The following is a 24716-nucleotide window of genomic DNA, read 5'->3' as shown; positions in this document are numbered from 1 at the left end:
AGCAAAAAGACGGCAGGTGATACCAGAAATGGGCTTCACACATTATACCCATGTCGGGAATCATTGCGATGGCGCCATTGACTCCCAGGTGAGAGCGTCTTCCCGCCATGATAGAAGCATTTGCGTCAGTACATACATGTGTTTCGGCTAACTCAATATTTATCTTGTAGCTCTTGAGAGTCATTGTCATGGCCAACACACTTGTAAAACTCAAGATTCCTCTTCAGGCCGTGGCGGTCCAGGGTAAGCTTGGTGTGTGTTTCTGTCTCAGACTTCTTATCACATCAATTGTACGGTGGCCAATGACTGTTGTTCTATTGTTTTTAGGAGAATATATTTTTTCAGTCAGTACTTCAAGACTTTTAGTTGCTTTTTTCTGAGAGAAGGAGCGAAGCAATTTACGTGAGGCACACGACATAAATGCTATTTAATTTCTAAAATCTGAGGACCCTCCTCTCTCTCTCTCTCTCTCTCTCTCTCACACACACACACACACACACACACACACACACACACACACACACACACACACACATTAAAATATCATGGTCGGTCCTGGAGACCGGACCAATGGGATTTAAAAGAATCGATTTACTTGATTATGACCCTTGGTTGTCAGCACCATATATATACCCGTGCGAAGCGTCCAAAGTCACTTTTCATCAAACATCAAGCTTAAACGTTGTTGACCGCCTACGTGGTCGAGTGGAAAGAGCGTCTGCCCCGAGAACGGAAAATCAGTGGTTCGATCCTCGGCCGCGTCATACCAAAATATGTGGAAATATGGTACTTGTTATTACCTGCCTGGCTCTCGGCATTAAAGGGCTAAGACAAGGACCTTTACCTATCTGAACCAAAGGTTGTCTGAATCATGGCATGTCCAAACCATGTCCTGGCTGAACCATCTGCTGTCTGAACATTTACCTATCTGAAACATGGGCTGTCTGAACCATATCCTGGCTGAATCATGGGCTGTCTGAACCATATCCTGGCTGAATCATGGATTGTCTGAACCATGGGCTGTCTGAACCTTTACATATCTGACCCATGGGCTGTCTGAACCACATCCCGGCTGCCTGAACCATATCCTGGCTGAATCATGGATTGTCTGAACCATGGGCTGTCTGAACCTTTACCTATCTGAACCATGGGCTGTCTGAACAATATCCTGGCTGAACCTTTACCTATCTGAATCATAGCCTGTCTGAACCATGGACTGTCTGAACTCTCTTCCATGCGAACTGAAATAACGGCGACACTGTATCCATTCATGAAGTGAATAATTGTACACGTTACGGTCAGGGTAGAATGACATATATGGAGTATTTAATTACAATCCGTTACTCTTTTCTAAATGTTTTTGTGGAATACAGCTAGCTACACTGCTATTTTTATAATCCAGATTGTTCTTGATCAAATTAAATGCTCATATTTCGCAGCCATGGTGCCAGACAATATCAAGGGTTTACCAAGTACATACGACGTGTTTTTAGCTGCAGACGATAGTACATCTGCTTGCATGCTTGTCGTAAGAGGCGACTAACAGGATCGGGTGGTCAGGCTCGCGGACTTGGTTGATGCATATAATCGTATCCCAATTGCTTGGACCAATGCTCATGATGGCAATCACTGGATTGTGTGGTCGAGACTTGATTTTTTACAGACCACCATCTTAAAGCTGGAACATTGTTGTGTGAAGTGTTAAACAACAAACAAACAAACATTAATAAACACAGATTATACAAATATATAAGTACGCGTGTATTAAAAAGTGATACCACATGTTGTGGTGCCCACATATAGGACTGTGGATGCATGGGTTAGCAAGTAAATTTCGACCCTTAGCTGTGTCAGGATCCGCTGGTAAATGGTGGGGAGGACAAGCCGACGTCATGCGGGTCTTAGAAGTTTTCAACTTTACAGAAAAACAGGTATAGAAATGTAATCAGAGCGAATCTAAGATTCCAAAAGACGATCACATGGTTCTGGTACGCCTAAGGGACGCAACTCTTCACAGCAAAGTCACAGTGTCATAGACGACTGGTCCACCTTTTTCTCCGACGGTATAACCACAAGCAGTTGTCATGTGATTGATGATGTATATCTTGCCACCATAATATTATCCGTATCATATCAAATAAGTACAATGTCCATTGTTGTAGGTGAGGTGAGGTGAGGTAAAATTGGGTTTAACGTCGCGTCCAAGATTATTGCACTTATATAGCGACGTGCCATTGTTGTAGAGAGAACGTGATATACATACAGATGTTTGTGGCCAAGGTGATTAGGCATGGAAATCTGTATAGAGATAAATGGACTGTCGCAACATAAGTCTTTAACTACAGTTTTTCTAAACTATGTCAGACGGGTTTTTTTTAGACCCTTCATACAAGCCATGAATTAATAACCACACGTTTACAAAACTAGGACTCGGTATGTGTTTGTGAACAAACGAATTAGGAAGGACCATTTGACCTTTCCATTGATCGGAAAAGAAAGGATTAAAGGAGTTTGCCGATCACAAAAAAACCTTTATCAATCTCGCAGGTAATCGAATTATTGTGCGCACATTAAAGTGCGGGGAGTATTTCGGGAATGTCAGCGGAGTCTCTAGTAGCTCATTACTGCCCTAATTAAGCGACCGTTGTAGATATTAATATGTTTATAATCTCAAGATATGTTTATTGATGTTATGTCGATCGATAACTGTATTGTTCCGGATTCGGTTTAGAATGTTTCCCGTTCACATTTCAATCAAACTTCCTTTGATGATTTATAAGGTTTTTCGTTTGATCTCGAGGCATTGAAAGCGAAACAAGAGGTAACAAATATCAGATTGAGCCATAATCTGTGTTAACAAAATTTCGATGCTTAAGCCCGCCCTTGTTACATCAGGACATCGATTCAAACTGATATTTGCGTGTTTACAAACTGATTTTCACAGTGATTTTCTCACATCGGAACAACAAAAAGACATGTAAACATAGCCTTGCTCTAAGTCTGTCCTGAATGATAAGTACATGGACGCATGAGTAATTCTATCCCAATATTAGGCAAGACTAGATAAGGGGATGCCAGGGTTTAATGGGGACAACGTGTTCTTTATTATTTATATGATCTAGGCATTATTATTAAAACTAATAATCATTTTCTTTGACAAGGACGTATCCATGTACAGAAAACTACGTTTATAACGATATGACGAACTTATTTTTTTGTCCCGTCCACTACTGTATATATGCTATACATATGATATATATCGAACTACGGTTATAACGAAATAAAATTAATGGCCCCTTTGAGTTCGTTATAACCGTAGTTTACTGTACGTCTTTGATCCACGTATGACGGATATGACGAACTTATTTTTTTGTCCAGACCACTGCTGTATATATGCTATACATATGCTTATAACGAACTACGGTTATAAGGAATTAAAATTAGTGGCCCCCTTGACTTCGTTATAACCGTAGTTTACTTTACATCTTTGATCCACGTATTATAAGTTATACAAAGGGTCCATACACATAATGGTTCTGATGAGACAGCGATGGTATGTGATAACTGTCGCCATCGAATGTGACGTAACTTACGGCACCTCTTATAGGAAAGATGGATTTGACTCAGCAGTCCGTGATTGGTGTTACTGAACAGTAATACCGAGTTATACTGAGTTAATCTCCACTGGTAACCACACACAGTGATAACTGGTATAGGAAGGGATTCCGCGCTGGACAAAGAGACAAGCTTTGTTTGACCCATGATATCATCTTTCAGAACATACAATATTTCCATGGGACGAATTACTTTTTTTTTGTTAAAACACCTCGACGTGCAGATTGCCTAAAGTGGGTATAGCTCTGGAGCCGTAAATCGTAAATTCCATATTTTAACATATACTTATGACAATCGTAGAGCTAAGACCGCTTTATGGAAGGGGTTCCTTTGGTTTAATACCTCACCGTCAGGCGTCTCAATGTTTGGTATCTACGGAACGACAATCTCAACAGGCTCAATATGATATGCAATGTTTTGTTTGTTTCTGATCTTCAAGACGAAGAAAAGCACAGTTGCGCCAAGTCCTGCCCGTGACTGAGGAATATATATACTATATAATTAAAAGCTTTGCAAGTCTAGATCAAGCTTTGGCAAGTCTAGATCAAACTAAACCATGTCTACTTTCCTTGATTCCACACAAACCTCATTAAGAATTTTTTACCATGGCATTGTTTCTGTTAGGTGCTGTTGACGTATGAGAGGTATTGGCATTGATAACACCTATTGATGTTGACATTTACACGAGTATTGTATACAATGTTACTACATAAATTGAGTTGATAATTCTAATATGTTTTGAATTTTGTCAGTACCATACTCGTGCTCGTGGGTTTCACCAAAGTGGTAAACGTCTGAGACCTGCCACGTTATTCCTCCTATATTAACTTGACACGCCGTGATATAATTGGAATACTGTTCAAAGCAGCCTCAAACCAAACTCACTCACTCACTCACTCTTTGACAGACACTAATCGATTTTCGGAGCGACAAACCAGTGACTGATAGCATGAACATCGCTCCACTCCGTCGGGATGCGATCACACAATCAACCATGTCCCCGAGCCTGACCACCCGATCCATTCAATCCCCTCAAGGGGCCCTGTGTGAGACAGTTAGCGACACCCGTTTGGAGTTCTCGGATTGGTACCTAGTACCCCATGCTTGTAAGAGTCATTAAGTTGGGGGCACGGGTGGTCCAGTCGGCTAAGGCGCCGCAAATCACTTTGCAGAGTTGCGTCCCTTGGGCACGCCAGAAACCTATGATTGTGGGTTCGAATCCCGCTTCGCCCCGATTTTGTTTCTAGGTTTGTCAGCACCATACCCGTGCTCGTGGGTTTCACTTAAGTGGCTAAGGTCTAAACTGACAGGGCGTGATAAAACTGGAATTCTGTTCAAAGCAGCGTTAAGGCCAACACACTGACTCACTGGGGAACCGCATGTTATAACAACAGTGAATTTGGGAAGCATCATGTACACACAAGGAACCCAATGCAATGACCTGTGATGCAGCGTTAAACCCAGCTCACTCACTAACTCACTCAATAAGGCTAATGAGGAAACAGAGTTGTCTAGTTTCAGTTATTGCGTGACTTCGGGCGCCGATGTCATGGATCATTGCCCATACTTTCCATCATTGCTTTGCCTGGTCCAGACTCGATTACATATGGTGAGTGAGTGAGTTTGGTTTAACAGTTATTCCAGATAATATCATGGCGTGTCAGCTTAATGTGGGAGGAAAGCCCGAAGTGATGCAGGTCTCAGATGTTTACCACTTCGGTGAAACCCACGCGCATGGGTATGGTGCTGACAAACCTAGAAACATAATCGGGGCGAACCGGGATTCGAACCCAAGGGACGCGACTCTACAAAGCGAACCGCGGCGCCTTAGACGAATGCACCCCCCGATTACATATAGGCCTTCTTGATATAGCTGAAGTACTGCTGACGGCGGCGTTGAACAACATACGCTTAATTATTCTATAAATTTGTCTCAAAATGTAACTGTCAGACTGTTGTAAACAATGACATCACTCATTCTACAAAACACACACGATTTCTCCCCCAAACATTCAAGCCTGCACTCAGAAACCGCCATAACATCTCCCCACCTACAACCAGAATGACTAATCTTCACTGACGCTTCCACTCGCCTATTACAGCATCCCCATCTCAAGATACAATAAACGGTTCGACAGGTTATGCCACGTTAAAGTGCCTGCTTTCAAAGCCCCTTGACGCACAATAAGCTAATACGAGAATTCATTGCATCCTAAATACTGTACAATACCATTCCCGTCGCACTAGAATAAACACACAGCCAATTTACCCAATAAATTCGCCCCGCTAATCTGCCTGTGTCAGTAATGGCTCACATTTGCCACGTAAAGAGCAGTTTCGAGGGATTGAGCCGAAAATCTTCATTGCAATCAGTTGCCGAAAACACATCGTTTGGTTTGTTATTCCAAGCAAATTTTCCACTTGCGTTCTCGGTAAAGAGCTTTTTGGTTTTCTAAGAGACCAATTCCATCGAGAAGACGTGCTCGCTCTGGTGTTTGGAGTTATGGGCGGTGGGAGGTAAGGATGGCTGAATGCTTACACATCCTCTAAACACTTATCGCAATTTAACACCTGCCCGCATAGAACTAAAGAAAGTGAATGCGAAGCACAAGCATGTATATCCCCCTCACTGATTTATTATCAACACCACAAGTGCTGTGTGTATCTGCGTTCAACATGTCAGCTGGAAAGTTAAACTGGAAGCCCGCTTAGAAATGTGCAGTTTGAACGGGAGTTTTTTACAGTGCTTTGAATAGTATTTCAGTAATATTACTGGGTGCCAGCTTAGTTTGTGAGGAGAGAACCACGTGATGCAGGTCTCAGACGCTTTATGGCACAGATAAACAGTATGACGACAGTGTATGCCAGTCGGTATTACTTTTGTTGTTGTAGAAACGAACTACTACTACTACTACTACTGCTGCTACTGCTACTGTTACTACTACTACTACTACTGCTACTACTACTACTACCACCACCACCACTACTACTACTACCGTGTCTACTACTACTACTACTACTACTACTACTACTACTACTACCAATACTACCACTACTACTACTACTACTACTTCAAATGCTACTAATTACTCCTACTATAACTACTGCTACTGCTACTACTACTACTATTTCTACTACTACATCAACTAATATAATAATACATACACTGCCACCACTACCACCCCTACTACCACTACCACTACAACTACTACTACTACTACTACTACTACTACCACCACTACTACTACTACTACCACTACTACTACTACTACCACTACCACTACTACTACGGCATGTTCCACAACTACTCCCACTACAGACACCGGGGAGGACACGTTGAATGATGATGTCCTGATTCGACTGTTGTGATTACCTGAAGACAAATCAACAACACAAACATGAAATGTCAGGGTAATTTGGAACACTTAAACAACATATACACTTATAAACAAATAATACACATAAGTACTGATCCCGTCAGGCTATTTACACATTAATTAACTCGCATTCTGCTGTTGTCCTAATGCCTACTTAACTAATAATTACCTACACGTGCAGATGGCTGTTAGTATTGTGAAGAACAATTACCTTGGAGAACCATAGTTGCAAGAACAGTTGTCCTTGAAACGACTTGGATTCTTATTTGAGATCTAGACCGACCTTCCATTTAATATGCTTAAGGGGTGTGTGTGTGTGCGTGCGTGCGTGCGTGCGTGCGTGCGTGCGTGTGTGTGTGTTAGACGCAGGCTGTTTGTGGTACAATTGTTTCCTTCTCAGCGAAGTCTGTTTCGAACGATTAGCCATTGTCAATTTGATATAAACAACATATTTTTTAGGAATTGTCCAGCGTAGATATTCTTATCTTTCTTGCTGAGGCAAAATTATGTTGTTTTATATTTTGGGAAGCAAATGTGAAAAGAAACTGTCCTCGGACTATATTGATGACTGTAGGGATCTTTGTCGGTGCTAATCACCTAACTGGCTTCAATTTGCCTTTTGCTATGTCCAATCTTTCAACTATCAGCGTAAATTACCCCCAGTCGCCCGTTTTCCCAGTGTCCATTACATATTACCTATCTATGATAACTGAAGTACTGGCTTCCATATAATCAGCGCTAATTACTGTAAAGTGTTGGCTTCCATTGTCTGTTGTTAATCACCCATCAGCGCCAATCAATCGGTTGGCCTCCCTTGTTAGTTACTACCCTTTGTTATTTTCCACCTTTTGTTATCTTATTAATGTTGTTGTTCTCACATGTACACATATATGCTCTCTGCCTCATGGCATTCATTCACCTGATGAAGGAGTAAACATATACTCCGAATCGTTGTGTTCCTCATAATAAGTGAGTGAGTTACGCTTAACGCCGCTTTTAACAGTATTCCAGCTATATCACGGCGTGTCAGCTTAGTGTGGGTGGAAAGTCCGAAGTGATGCAGGTCTCAGACGTTTACCGCTACGGTGAAACCCACGAGCACGGGTATGGTGCTGACAAACCTCGAAACATAATCGGGGTGAACCGGGATTCGAACCCACAATCATTATTTTCTGGCGTGCCCAAGGGACGCAACTCTGCACAGCGAATTGCGGCGCCTTAGATGACTGGGCCACCTGTGCCCCCCTCCTCATAATAAAGAAGTTAACATCCATATGTTCTCTTCCTTATAGGGATCATGTTTACATGCATTGTCTTGTAGTGTAGGTACAGCCATTGCAACAGTAAAGTGACTTAGCTTTAAAAGTACGTGTACCGTCATTAAAGTAGATTTCCTTGCATAATACAAACCAAGCCTCACATGTAAGTCCTAGATTCAAAAGACTGATGGCTAAGTTGTTATTGCCTGATAAAGCTTTATCAGTTGGTACCATGACTGTGTATATTCGATCAAATTCAAGAGACACTATAATCAATAATGTTTTCATATTATTACGTTTAACGCGTTCATCAGTGTTAACTACTGAATTTTAGCCTGCCATGGATGTATTGTAATCGGACCGTTTACAGCTGTGGGGAATCGATACTTCAATCAAGCGTCACATTCTTATTATTATGTACACTGCCGGGCAAAAGAAAGTATTTACTTGAAAATTGGATTTGACCAAAATAGTTACAAACGTTATCACAACGTTACTAGGCTGAAAACAGTCGCCGAATCACTTCAAATCGAAGCAAATTTTCCACTTGCGTTCTCGGTAAAGATGTTTTTGGTTTTCTAAGAGACCAATTCCATCGAGAAGACGTGCTCGCTCTGGTGTTTGGAGTTATGGGCGGTGGGAGGTAAAGGTAAAGATGGCTGAATGCTTACGCATCCTCTAAACACATCCAAAACACAATTCTGATGCCTTATCAAATATCACCATCCAATAACCAATTCTTGTATGTTTCATTTTTAGCCACCATCAAACATTGGCGTATACGCTCTTTTGCCCAGCAAGTGAAAAAGTGAAAGTTTCTGACCCATTTGTTAATTTGAATAGTCATTTGCTTATCGTTTGTTTGTTTATTGTTTAACGCCGCGCTTAGCAATATTCCAGCTATATGACAACGGTCTGTAAATAATCGAGTCTGGACCAGACACTCCAGTGATTTACATCATGAGCATCGATCTACGCAGTTGGGATACGATGACATACATCATCCAAGTCAGCGAGCCTGACCACCCGATCCCGTTAGTCGCCTCTTACGACAAGCATAGTCGGCTTTTACGGCAAGCAGGACCTATTGTTTCCCGGATCTTTACGGGTCTTATTGTCAGGGTGCTATTCAATCTCAGCGATGTAAGCCTGAAGGAAATTTACGGTTATAACTGGATCCCATCGGTTCTCCTCAATCCCACAAGGCATCTCGGCCAATATTGAGGATGGAATCAATATCAGAACTGGAATAACTAGTTTCACTAATTCACGTCACCATCACGAAAACGTTATATAACCATAACCCGCTAACGCTATCCCATCTCGGCCCGCATTCGGAGGAATGCATTCAATATGGCTACTAGTTCACGTGACGATAACATTACACAACACGCTGGTGACAGTCGTGTCCATAATGTTAATGTTGCTTTAATAAATTATAGGTCTATCTTCTATTAACCATAAATAGGATGTTTGATATGCTCCTTTTTGGGGACGATGCAGTTTCAAAACCTGAAATGATCTACAGTTTAATCCTATAGTTAATCTCGACCACCATTGGGGGATTAGATTTACTAGTTTTACTATTTCGCGTGACTATAACATTACACAGCATGCTGGTGGCCTTCGTGTCCATTATTTAGAAGCACCCTGCACGTGCCGTCAACTATTTCTTCCAGAAGTCACAACTTCCACAACTACAACTATATCTCATTCTGTACCTGACCTGTTCGACCGCCTCCGTGGTCTAGTGGTAGGGGGGGGGGGGGGGGGGGGGGGGGGGGGGGGGGGGTGACACACAACGGACTTCGCCCAACTTTCTCTCTCCCAATCATAACCTCGGAGTCTTGATTTTCCTGGGCTCCCGCCTGCCTAAACCAGTGGACAGGCGGCCGCCGATTTGTCGTTTATTGCGATTGGACGACACTCAACATAACATTCATTGGTCCTCGGTATCGAATGAAAATAGCCAGCGAACTAGTTTTATTGTGAAGTGAAGGTGCTCTCGACCAGATTAACAGTAGCAGAGCAGTTGGTTTGTAATTATTTTGGCTCAAAAAACCCTGGATGCATGCGCCAAGCTTGCGTCGCGTTCCAACAGTGGAACCAGTTTATGCTTTGTCCTGTATGAAATTATCAAAATAATTTCACACTGACATGTTGTGCGAATTGTATGAGGAGGGATCGGTCGGTATGCTGTTTACAGTAAATTATGCAAAATAAATACACTCTGTTGCTGCCCGAGGTCAGTCGGCCAACCTCGCCTCTTTCCGTAACAGCGGAAGAAGCAGTAATGGCCGATTGTGTTCAGAGAGGTATTCTGTAGTCACGGAGTAGGACGAGAGGATAACGCATCATTGGACGAAGCCGAGCTGAGAGAAAGCGACCGCTGCTTCTCAGGTGCCCATACCAACGGAAAATAATAGAATTTGTCTCCTCGATGAGAAATTATTTCACAGACAGCAATTCAAAGAACAACTGTTTGCAGCGAACTAAATAAAGCGAAACGTTGTAACGTGTCATATCTTCTCAATGATCATATGTAAGTTTTGGCACATTTGAAAATGGTATCTTTGGTTTTAATGTCGCTTTGAACAAAATGTCAGTTATGTCACGGTCTGAACCTAAGGAGGGAGAAAGCCCTAAGTAATGCAGGTTTCAGACGTTTACCACTTTGGTAAAAAAACCTGATAAACTAAGGGCGAATCGGGATCTTAACCCACGATCCAACTTCTGGCTTGCCCAAGGGACACAACTCTGCACAGTGAATTGTGGCGCTCAAGACAACTGGGTATTCGTTCCGTGGAAAATCCTAATACGTCACCTGTCACCCACAAACACTCCTGGAACGTCAGATATGTCCAGACTTCAAACTTTCAAACTGTGCGTCCAGACAATGGGTAATTGTTTCTTCCGAGATCGGTGTTTCTCTCTCGTCTGAAATATTTCATAATATGTCCCCCAGCCAGCCCCGTGGCAGTCCGTGGCGATAGTTCAGCTGGCCCCAAGAATAATCGGCCATTTCCGTCAGTCGTCCGTCTGGCACCCACTGTGACGAGCTGAATATAGTGGTGGCGTTGAAACCTCAGGTGAACCAATTAGCAACAGAACCAGGCTAAGGACGAGCGTCCACTCAGAAACACCCGCGTCCGTCACTTGCTTCTGTTAATAGAATCATGTACAAACTGGACGGTGTTTGCGAGTCCTTTATGGTGAGAAAGATACTCATCGGATGTGTCAGTGAGTATTGGGTGTAACTACATATTACTGGGGACGGTGAATGGGCGTCATACACTGTACCAATGTGGGGATTCGAACCCGGTTGTTGCTCTGCGTGACGTGCCAACGCACGTCTTGTTTGATGACAAGTTTACAGCTCAACCACGGGGCTACCCAAACATCCATGCCTCCAGACAAGATCGGTGTTGTTTGATGACAAGTTTACACCTCAACCACGGGGCTACCCAAATATCCATGCCTCCAGACAAGATCGGTGTTGTTTGATGACAAGTTTACACCTCAACCACGGAGCTACCAAAACATCCATGCCTCCAGACAAGATCGGTGTTGTTTGATGACAAGTTTATGCCTCAACCAGAAGGGTACGCAACCCTTACAGAACACTGTGTGCTTGTGTGATGAACAAGGTCATGTAAACTGGGTAACTATGTTGAGTAACTATTTTTTGCAATGAGGTTTTGGCGATGTATGGAGTTTTAGTTTATGGCAACAAAAATCTTTTCTTAAATTTGAGCAATCAGCGTCTAAGAGACAATTTTAAACAGCTGTAGCACAGCGACTTGTTGAACAGCCCAAAGAAGACATATTATGCTCATTTCAAAACTTTATTTGTATGCGAAGATTATTTACTATTAACCATTAAATCGTGCAAACTGAAAATAGCAATTTCCCGATTTTGGCTAAGCTGCCACAATTTAGCAATTGAGCGTGAGCGGCAGTTTAATATTCTGCGGTAATTTAGAAAATGTAAGGTATGTAACTCAGACTTTTTTAAAAACCGAAAAACACATTTTGGTAATATCTCCAGCCTATGCTCACCTCAGACAAAAGTACCTCAAATCAAAATAATATTTATAACCAAATACCTCTTACTGCTATCATCTTGAAGTCCAAATATATAGTAACACAGCAAAATGTGTGTATTATGTAAATGTAGATATATCTCTATAGATGTATGTAATCTCCACCTGCCATGTCTTGCATCCATGTAGTTCACTCTCGCTTGTACATTGCCATATGTATGTATGTTTACAATGGGCTCTGGCGGACAGGTACCGAAATACATCATGATGATGAGCGCGCAAAAATGGCGTCTAACCCGGCAAATTCCATTCGCTTCGAGAGCGCTTATGATCTGATTGCTCGGGGCTCCTCAAAACCCCTGCGTGTTTCGTGTATTAAGAAACGCGTAAATGTAATTACTCAATTACCATCTGTAACGACAAATCTAAATCCGTCGCAAATCAGAAGGTGACAGAAGGGAAGCGTTTCTTTTTCTCACGTGATTGTGGAAGGTTTTCTACGTCATATGACGTCAACTGTAAAAAGAACATCTTCCGATCCAATGTTTCTGCGCATGAACACATTGTTTGTACATCTTACAGCTGTGTGAGTACACGTAAAAAGAAAGTCCTATGTCATAAAACCGATAACGTTTCCTGTATTTACAATTTCGTGGTTTGTTTGTACACTGAAGATAAACAAAATGTGTAAACACCGGCTTCGTTTTTTCTATCATGTATTCACATGATTTTGTTTTAAAGATCACGAATTAGATCGTTTTTGGATAGTGTCTAGGTAACAAAGTATCCTGGGATAAACCCGGGTTAAATAATACCGAACAAAAAGAGTTGCAGATATTTTTTTCTGAAAATGTGTGCTCAGTCCTCACTACAAAAAAACTATCCCCAAAAGCATTCACGGTCCCTTACTTTTCTGTTAGTGTGGGTCTCAACCCTCCACCTAATTGGAGTAACTCGGAGCTCGGTACCTTGGTTGACTGCATATCATCGCTCGGCGTGGACCGCTGCTCATGATATCAGTCATTGGTTTGATACCTCGGTTATTTACAGGCCTCTGTGATATAACGTGAAATGGGGCGGTCGGGTAGCCTCGTGGTTAAAGCGTTCGCTCGTCACGCCGAAGACCCGGGTTCGATTCCCGACATGGGTACAATGTGTGGAGCCCATTTCTGGTGTCCCCGCCGTGATAATTCTGGAATATTGCTAAAAGCGGCGTATAACCATACTCACTCACTCACTATAACGTGAAAACTGCTGACTGCGGCGTTCAACAACAACTGTTCCTACATTGAAAACCCAGCACTCCGCCCCAGAGCGACACGAGTACATCTGTACCCATGTAGTATATGCATCAAAACGAAGTCCGTCTAAGATCCCGTCTCTGTGAACATCCGGAAGTGGTGTTCCGTGGCTGTCCAACTGTAAATTTGAACAACTCGACCCCTCCACTAAATACGTTATTGGCAATTTACCCTATTGGCCTCAACATTGTTCGAGGTAATGCGTCTGTAGAATGGTCAGTGATATCGGATTTGGTCAACGACTTTGTTCCAGTAGCGCCTTGGGGACTCAATGGGAACATCGTTTTGCCATCAATTCCAGAACGTGATGTCAAGAAAGCGAATGGCCAGATATATTTGCTCAAATCAGAAGGGAAGGGTCATTTTGTGTTATCCTGTTCGACAGCTGAGGATTCCTCCAGCATGGAGCCATTACACAAACAGGGAAGATAAGCATAGGAAAGTTGACAAACACTCCAAACGATCCAGGGTAATTTGGCGGAAAACATCACACTGATAGCAGTTACCTCCCTTTTGAAATGAAATCGCCACGGAATGGGCTAATTCATGGTGGAAGTGTACCGTCTGATGTGTATTAATGGCTCAACGTGTACTCATTGTCCGGCAGTCACAGAGTTTATTATCAAGTCTGGAGACTGAGTGGAATGGAGAATAAGTCTCAAGAGACGCTACTTGTAGATGTATTTCCCTTCCCATGCAAGAGTTCCATCGATAGCGTTCCACTTGTTTTAATGTCCGACCTTCAGCCCCACCCGCGAAGCGAAATCTATTTCTTGCTTTACGCATTTCTCAATTGTAGAAGTGCTTTACAATTTGGAACAATTATGTTTTCACCTCTCGGACATTTTCATGTATATTATAGACATACACTTCCACAGTAGACCGTTAGCAGGATGACATGCACTGATATACGTTTTTCAAAAGGAACACTCTCTCTCACACACACACACACTCTCTCTCTCTCTCTCACACACACACACGAACACACGCGCGCGCACACGAACACACACACGAACAAACAGACACACGAACAAACAGACACACACACACACACACACACACACACACACACACACACACACACACACACACACACACACACACACCAGCACTGGTACCATGCCGACAGACCAAGGTTTTCAATGGGAGCGAATTTGAGATTCGAACCGTGATCAATGGATACTCGTATGGATGGAGGATGAAACGTTACTGCTTGCTCCCGATGGAATATACACCATCCTAAAAGTTGGCATTTAATGATTGTCCAAGCTTGCAAGCAGTGGCAAGTCCCTTCCTTTACTTGATTTAATGTTCGAAGAAAAGTTATATGATTTCAGATTAAATAGTCAAAACACCCTGAGCCATGTTTGGCCTTTACAAAATCATTAACTTTCAAAGTTTCATGGCAACACGACCGATCTCCCCATCTTTTTCCGGGTATTAGAATCATATACATTCTGTTATGATAAGTGAGTAAGTGAGTATGGTTTTACGCCGCTTTTAGCAATATTCCAGCAATATCACGACGGGGGACACCAGAAATGGGCTTCACACATTGTACCCATGCCTGGAATCGAGCCAGGGTCTTCGGCGTGACGAGCGAACGCTTTAACCACTAGGCTACCCGACCGCCCAATTGTTATGATAAAGAATCACGTATAGCTCCTTCGTTTGGGGAGCATCGTCATCACCTCCGTCCCGCCTATCTTTAACTTAGAATTTCTCACCCTAATTAGAGAGACTAGTTCGGAACGCTGTTTTAAGCTTTTTGTCTTTCCTTACGGGCTGAACACGAATCTGTGATAGCAAATGGGTACAGGGCATCTATCAAAATAGAATAGTGAACGAGTGAGTGAGTATGGTTTTACGCCGCTTTAGCAATATTCCAGCAATATCACGGCTGAGGACACCAGAAATGGGCTTCTCACATTATGTGGGGAATCGAACCCGGGTCTTCGGCGTGACGAGCGAACGCCTTACCTTCTCGCCTACCCCACCGCCCCCAAAATAGAATAGAGCTACAATACTCTGGATAATCGAGGATGGACGTCGACTGACCTGTAGAGCCCGTTGGTTATCAGCGTATAATCGAGGATGGACGTCGACTGACCTGTAGAGCCCGTTGTTTATCAGCGTATAATCGAGGATGGACGTCGACTGACCTGTAGAGCCCGTTGGTTATCAGCGTATAATCGAGGATGGACGTCGACTGACCTGTAGAGCCCGTTGGTTATCAGCGTATTGAGTGAGTATAGTTTTAGGGCGCTTTCAGCAATATTCCCGCATCACGGAGGGGACATCTCAAATTGACTCCATACATGAAATCATGGAGGATTTGAACCCGGGCTTTCCACGTCACAAGCGAACGCTGTAACCACGCCGCTCAGTTTAGTTTAGCAGATGAGTAAGGTCATCGTATGTAGGTATTTGCCAAATATACCTATGTCAATTATATACCTCTTCCTGGTCATCACAGTCGGTATCGGACCCCTGCGTCGGGGCTGATTGGAAACGAGCCATGTTTACCCTGGCTCATCCATTTCCGACGTTTATTGGAAGGAATACGGATATAGATATGACTTAAGAAACATATTGCTACAAGACCCTGTAACTCACCCGACTCATGAGCAATAACTTTGACAGTTTAGCCTTATTTTGGTACAATTCTCTACAGTGCTTTACAGAATTATTGGTGCTAAAGATTCTGTGAAAAAGAAAAAAATGTTTGCAGTATCTTTTAGGACAAAAGATGTTGAATGGAAATAGTGATGCCTTAAGTGAGTGAGTCAGTGAGTGAGTTGGTTTAAACGCCTCTTCGAACAGTATTCCAGTCACATGTCGGCGTGTCAGCTTACTGTGGGAGAAAAGCCCGAAGTAATGTAGGTCTCAAACGTTTACCACTTTGGTATTTAGATAACAAACATAGTAACATAATTTGGGAGAACCGGGATTCGAACCCACGATCATAGGTTTCTGGAGTTTTGCGGCGCCTTAGACGAGTAGTGCTTTGAACAAACAAAAAGTCATTACATTTGTAAAAAGAGTAAGTCTCGAGCAGTGTAGTTCTTAAGAAGAAGCTTTTGAAGGTTTTATTTTGTTTTAAAAAAAAAAAAAAATTGATGTTTTATATATTTGAAAAAAGCCTTCTGTAGAATCCAATTGATTTGAACAAGAAGACATGTCTTCATGAAAAACTAAAATGCGTGCCGAATTTCAGAGAAGATATTTAAGAACATTGTAAAAGTGCAAATGTTTTTTTCAACTGCAAAGGTCAGACTCGGGTTTACTGGAGTCAGAGGATGGTGTAGCTTTAAAGAAGTTCCCGTGACCCTTGTTTGAAGTAATGTAGGTCACTTGCTCTTGCCTCGACGACCGAAGCCATGACTGTTTTGGCTTCGACCACACAAGGGATAACTTGGAAAATTCGTAAACATGTTAGCCTGCTGACTTTGGACAGTTTCGATCTGCTGGAACTTATTCCTTACATTTTTTCGATATCAAAAGGTGAAACTTTTCAAGGGCCATCCTCCCAACAGCATCCCCCAATGTTGCTTCAATCATTTCTTTTCGACGTTAAGTTTGGCTTCCATGGCAACCACAGCGCTCCTTTGCTCCCCAGTGTATGAACAAAACTTGATGCAACTTGGTGGGAGGCTGGTGTGCGGGGGAGGCTTAATACATAGTGTGTTTTTTGCAATTTTACTCCTACTGTGATTTGTATTGCTCTTAACAACATTTTCACTTTGGTGAAACCAAATATTATGCTATAAAGGTTGAATCAAGGTCATAATACATAACATCGCTAATACACCTGTGCAAAATCTCAATAAAAATTTAGTGAGTGAGTTGGGTTTAACACCGCTTTTAACAGTATTACAGTTATATCGCGGCGTGTCAGCTTAATTTGGGAGGAAAACCCAAAGTGATGCAGATCTCAGATGTTTACCACTTCTGTGAAACCCACGAGCACGGGTATGGTGCTGACAAACCTAGGAACATAATCGTGGTGAACCGGGATTCGAACCCACAATCATAGGCCCAAGGGACGCAACTCTGCACAGCGAATCGCGGCGCCGTAGTCGACTGGGCCACCCGTGCCCCCAATACAAATTGAAGAATGGCAGATTATTAGAAATAATTGGGTTTCTAAATATGGCCACGGCAGCTGTCATAGTCAAAATCGAATCGGAATTATGTGAGCGCGTTTAGAGACATCATAGCTGGGATGATTGGTATAAAGTTTCAGCTCCAAAGTCCGAAAATGCACGGACGCCACTCGATATGCGTTCCACTGAATTTCAATCAGGTGAGCTAAAAGTGATATAATATATTTAAACTCGGTCGATAAGACACTCGATAGTCTTTCATGTGTATGGACAGTTTGAGACCTATAACAAGAAGCAGCATCCAACAAGAGGCAGCTTCCATCACTGCCGTATTGTGTTCATGCATGGTGCGTCGACCCACGAAATTGGGATACGATGACATGCATCAACCAAGTCAGCGAGCCTGACCACCCGATCCAGTTAGTCGCCTCTTATGACAAGCATAGTCGCATGTAGATCTCTCCCCGGATCGTCATGGTTCTAACCACTTAACGGCTATCTTTAATTACCCACATGTTGAGTGTGAAACGCTTGAACTGATTGAGTTTCTACCAATGTTTCTAAGAACAAATACATGTCGGCTACAAGAAGTCCTCCTTTGTCTACAACGTATCCTTGTATTGACCAAATGTGAAGGGTATTCAGATCTATAACGGCGACACACAAGGAGAGGTGTGGACTAAGTACGTCACGCGCGTTCCCGAGAGTAGGGTTACACAAGGCGGAAGCACAGATCAAGCAATTAGTGAGAGAGTGAGTATGGTTTTACGCCGCTTTTAGCAATATTCAAGCAATATCACGGCGAGGGACACCAGAAATGGGCTTCACACATTGTACCAATGTCGGGAATCGAACCCGGGTCTTCGGTGGGACGAGCGAACGCTTATACCACTAGGCTACCCGACCGCCCCCTCAAGCAATTAGAGTTATTAGATGTACCAACGTTAGCCACAATTAGTTTCATAGACAACTTCACCACAAGACAAGTACATGCGGCAACACTGGAACTGTATCCTACGTTCAGCTTTAAAAGTGGAACTGCGTTTCTTTTGTTTTAGATTGTTTTACGGAGCATTCAGGGATCTTCAAGGTATATCATGGCGGCTTGTAGGTAATTGGGCCTGGGCCAGACAAACCTTTGACTATCTTGAGTAAGACCCCACGCCCTCGAAACACGATGTCACGCAATCATCCAAGTCACCGAACTGGACCATCCCGTCCCTCTGACGACAAGCATATCAGCGTTGGTTGGGATCTGACAAGTGTCTTTACTGGGTAAAGTATATTACACAACAGTTGATAGGGATAGTGTGTCCAGGAGGGGGGATAAATCTGACTAGTGTCTTCACTTGGTAAAGTATATTACACAACAGTTGATAGGGATAGTGTGTCCAGGAGGGGGATAAATCTGACTAGTGTCTTCACTGGGTAAAGTATATTACACAACAGTTGATAGGGATAGTGTGTCCAGGAGGGGGATAAATCTGACTAGTGTCTTCACTGGGTAAAGTATATTACACAACAGTTGATAGGGATAGTGTGTCCAGGAGGGGGGATAAATCTGACTGGTGTCTTCACTGGGTAAAGTATATTACACAACAGTTGATAGGGATAGTGTGTCCAGGAGGGGGATAAATCTGACTAGTGTCTTCACTGGGTAAAGAATATTACACAAACGTTGATAGGGATAGTGTGTCCAGGAGGGGGGATAAATCTGACTGGTGTCTTCACTGGGTAAAGTATATTACACAACAGTTGATAGGGATAGTGTGTCCAGGACGGGGGTAAATCTGACTAGTGTCTTCACTGGGTAAAGAATATTACACAAACGTTGATAGGGATAGTGTGTCCAGGAGGGGGGATAAAGCTGACTGGTGTCTTCACTGGGTAAAGTATATTACACAACAGTTGATAGGGATAGTGTGTCCAGGAGGGGGGATAAATCTGACTGGTGTCTTCACTGGGTAAAGTATATTACACAACAGTTGATAGGGATAGTGTGTCCAGGAGGGGGGATAAATCTGACTGGTGTCTTCACTGGGTAAAGTATATTACACAACAGTTGATAGGGATAGTGTGTCCAGGAAGGGGGGATAAATCTGACTGGTGTCTTCACTGGGTAAAGTATATTACACAACAGTTGATAGGGATAGTGTGTCCAGGAGGGGGGATAAATCTGACTGGTGTCTTCACTGGGTAAAGTATATTACACAACAGTTGATAGGGATAGTGTGTCCAGGAAGGGGGGATAAATCTGACTGGTGTCTTCACTTTGTAAAGTATATTACACAACAGTTGTTAGGGATAGTGTGCCCAGGAGGGGGGATAAATCTGACTGGTTGTTCGGAAATGTTGTCGTACCAAAAGGATGCGATTTGGGCTGCAACTGACGCATGATAAACTTCACTACATAATAAAAAAAAAGGAAATATGTATGTACGTTGCACGCTCCAGACGTCTGTATGAGTGTGCGTTAGCTCAGTATTCCAGTCAGAAGTTGAGTAGTGTTGTTCAGACTCGCGCATAGCAGTGAACTTGGGACTCGTGTTGTCGTCGTTTGCCCAGAGAAGTGATGCCTGTATGCAACAAAGATTTACTTCTTCCCATTCAGTGTTTCAAAACAAACGACTGCTGTTTAAACAATGCAATACCTATTGCGATATTGCGGAAATCTTTTAAAACTTCCTACGCACGCGCGTACGCACGCACGCACGCTCCAATGTTTACTTTATTCATTATTACTTGAAATGAAGCTTAACATGCGTCTGTTTCGCACCCTATTCGTATATCAACATCTTTAAACAACCAGTCATGATTTATCCTACACCTGGACACTCGGAATATCCCTAGCAAGGGTCATACACCAACTGAAAACAGTAACCGTGCTTCATATAAAGTTCTGAGCATGTTTGGGAGCAATTTTGAATGTAAGCAGCACACAGTGATTGTTTGGCTATCAGGTGTTCAAACAAAATACATTTTGTTTAACCATAAATAACGCATACGCAATGCTACGGCTTGCTGAAAATCAACGTGTATCCGCCGTGGGTTTGCTGCAAAACGAAGTTGCCAGACATTTTAATGTTCATCGAAACACAATATCAATTCTCTGGAGACAATTCTCTGGTTATCTACGGCAGGACAACACTCATGTCATGAAGAGAACCATATTCGGTTGGTGGCCACATTAACAGCTCGGGCAGTTCCTTGGTTGAGACCAATAAGTGGCAGAACCGCACGCAACCGGTTGAAAGAGCACAACATCCAACCCGACGTCCAGGGAAACGCCCAATTTTGTTTCCATGTCACCGTCAGATACGTCTAATTTGGTGTACACAGCATCTGAGATTCCGAGGACAAAACTGGGACAGCATACTATTCACAGATGAGTTAGCTTTGATGGTCGTGCAAGGGTCTTAGGCGTCCAGGAGAATGTTTCAACGACGCTTGCGATACTCAACGTCGCCACTTTTGGGGTGGAAGTGTAATGGTATGGGGTGGCATCCAAACTCGTGGGAGAACACAATTCATCACTGTTAATGGCAATTTGAATGGCGTATGCTACCGGTCCGTCATCCTTAGAGATCACGTTCTATCCTTTGTGCAAATGCAGGGATTTAAGGTCACGTTCCAGCGGGATAGTGCCCACCCACACGGTGCACGTGTTGTAACAGACTTTTTGAGGCAGCATAACATTGCTTTACTACCATGGCCGACTGCTTCCCTAGACCTATTCCACATAGGACACATCAAGGATCAGATGGGTCGATGCCTACGACAGGACCAGAACCAGCCGGTAACACAAGATCAATTGGGCAATTCTTAGGTAGACAATTGGAACATTCCCCCAAGGTTGTTTTCATCCATCTGGTGTCTTCCGTTCGCCGCCTCTGCCTCGCATGTGTCAACGCAAACGGTGGTCACACCAGATATTGACATTGTTAATTGAGTTGTTACATCACCTCTCTGTTAGCGCCTGTCGCTCTGCCCCATGTAACCAGGTATAGGTTTTGTCAACGAATCTGTTAAGATAACACATTGATGACACGAATAACCAAATATAATGTTGTTAGTTTCAAAAATATAACATTTACACCACTTGATATGAAGCGTAGTTACTCCATGCGCAGTTGTTAAGAGATCGTGTTAATGTCTGAACTTCTCCATACACAGTTGTATATATGTGTGTGGCAGAGTGATATTTTGTACATACAAGTTAGGTTTTAATTCTATTTTAGACATAGTTTTATACACATTCTATTTCAGATTTGAATTAAGTACATAGTTTATTTACTATGTCTTACTTTTGCCATATAATTGTATTTCAGATTAAACATTAATACCATAGCTTATCTGTTTCATTCAGTCTATTATTTATTCAACCTTGACTAACAATACCACTGCATGCTTTTCACCCACAGCACTTAGTATCCCACCCGCGCTTAAGACTACTCTATTGTTCTCTGTGGTCACTTACAACTGACCACAGGTATACCTTTGTTTTCTAGTGATCTGGGGCAGTTGCCAGATTACACTTGACGTATATACATCAGTCATTTTGTGTATATTTTGGATGGATCTTGTTTTCAGAATTTTATTCATGGATCCAATGGACGTGTTAATGTCATGGATTTGAAGGTTAGAAATAAGTTATGCTAGTTTTATTGCTAGTCAGGTTATGTATTGAATTCACAGTTCAGTGTATTCTGGCTATGATTATTATATATGATAAAGTATTGTAAAGCAGTTTCTTTAATTGATAAATAGCTAATTTACCTAGGCTATTTGCATCTTAACTTGAACATTAACTAAGTAAAACTAAACCCTAAATAAACTCATAGTAATTCTATACCAAATATCACATTAAGGTAATTGTGTTAATTGTGTATAAGAATGTATGCATATGTGTGAAAGTGCATTATTTGAGTAATTTGATAAATCCTTGTTTCTCATATGTATGTGTATGTGACACAGACGTATGTGTTAGACGTTGTGCTGACGTCTGAACTTCTGTATATCACAGGCACTTGTTAGAGGTCATTCTATTGTCTCCATCGCTATGTGGCCAAAATAATTCTGCGATGCCATGTTAAATTTTAACTCACTTTTCTCTGAATGTCTTACACAGACGTCCCTGTCAGTGGCCTTGCCATTCTCAGGTTATCTGTGTCGGAATCGTTTGTGTTCAAGATCTGTCACAGAATACATGTGATACAGATTTTGTTATTGTACTGCCTCCTATATCACTATAATGCATTTGGGTAAGTGTAAAGTCATCCATGTGTTGTCAGTTCAGTCAAACCTTTTCACAGTTTACCCTTGACACCCTGCTCTAATGGAATGACCATTTTGTTTGTGTTTTCGATGTTTAACGCCGCACTCGGCAATATTCCAACTGTATGACAGCGGTCTGTGAATATAGTAAACTGCGGTTATAACGAACTCAAAGGGACCACTAATTTTAGTTTGTTTTAACCGTAGTTCTTTATACACATATATACAGCATATACACCCGGGACCGGGCCAGGACTAAAAAAAATAAGTTAGTTATAACAGTTCGTTATAAGCGTGTTTATTATAGACGTAGTTGACTGTAATCGACAGGGAATTATTCCATTATCTGAGAGAAACCTTTCTGAGTCTGAAGAAACATTCAATACTCTTCCAGTATTTTAAAGAAGCTATCCTTGATATGACAGAAATTTCCATATTCACGAGAAACCAAGAGACAGTCAAACAATTCAGATACTCTGAAGCCAAAAACAACTGTGTAACTGTTTGTTTGTTGTTTAATGCCGCACTGAGCAATATTCCAGCAATATGATATCGGTCTGTAAATAATCCAGTGATTGACATCATGAGCATCTATCTTCACAACTGGTATACGATGACATTCATCAATCAAGTAAGAGACCATCTGATCCCGTAGGTCGCCTTTCACAACAAGCAAAGTCGCCTCTTATGACAAGCATGGGTTGCTGAAGACCATTTCTAACCTGGATCTTTATGGTTTGAATGCCTGTGTTATCATGGTTTGGCCCTGACTGTCTGTTTGAAAAAAAAAGGATAACAATAAAACCAGGTAGAATTTATCATTTGACCGACCATTCGATTGAGTGAGTAGGATTTAACGCTGCTTTGAACAGTATTCCAGTTATATCACAGCCTGTTAACTAGCTGTGCAGGTCTCAGACAATGACCATTTGAAATACTGGTTGATTGATGTTGTCTTAAACTATGCTGCATTAGGGATGTCATAAATCTATATTAAACAGTTGTTACGATTGTCGTAAGTCCATCTTAAGCTTCGTTGTGTTATGGGCATCATATGTTGTAAGTCCATCTAAAATGATGTTGTGTTATGGAGGTCATGTGTCGTAAGTCCATCTAAAACTATGTTGTGTTATGGGCATCATGTGTTGTAAGTCCATCTTAAGCTATGTTGTGTTATGGGCATCATGTGTTGTAAGTCCATCTTAAGCTATGTTGTGTTATGGAGGTCATGTGTCGTAAGTCCATCTAAAACTATGTTGTGTTATGGGCATCATGTGTCATAAGTCCATCTTAAGCTATGTTGTGTTATCGGCATCATGTGTCGTAAGTCCATCTTAAGCTATGTTGTGTTATGGAGGTCATGTGTCGTAAGTCCATCTAAAACTATGTTGTGTTACGGACATCATATGCCGTAAGTCCATCTTAAACAATTTTGTGCTATGGACATCATATGTCATAAGTCCATCTTAAACTATGTTGTTTTATGGATGTTGCTAATCTATCCTAAACAATGTACAATTGCAACTGTCGTAAGACCATATTAAACTGTGTCATGTTACGAAGTTCATAAGTCTATCATAAATTATGTAGCAATATCGATGTCATAAGTGTATCTTAAACTATAATATTGTTACAGATAGCCATCGTGCTACACATACTTTGTTGATGGGCCTGGTGTTTAGACTAAGATATTATGCATGTTCTCCTATGCATCAACAGGCCTCAAGTCAAATTAATTCTG

This window comes from Haliotis rufescens, unplaced genomic scaffold, assembly GCF_023055435.1.
Source record: "Haliotis rufescens isolate VD_foot unplaced genomic scaffold, xgHalRufe1.0.p SCAF_83, whole genome shotgun sequence".
NCBI lineage: Eukaryota > Metazoa > Mollusca > Gastropoda > Lepetellida > Haliotidae > Haliotis > Haliotis rufescens.
The sequence above is the reverse complement of the archived record's forward strand: the minus strand, read 5'-3'. Positions refer to the sequence as shown.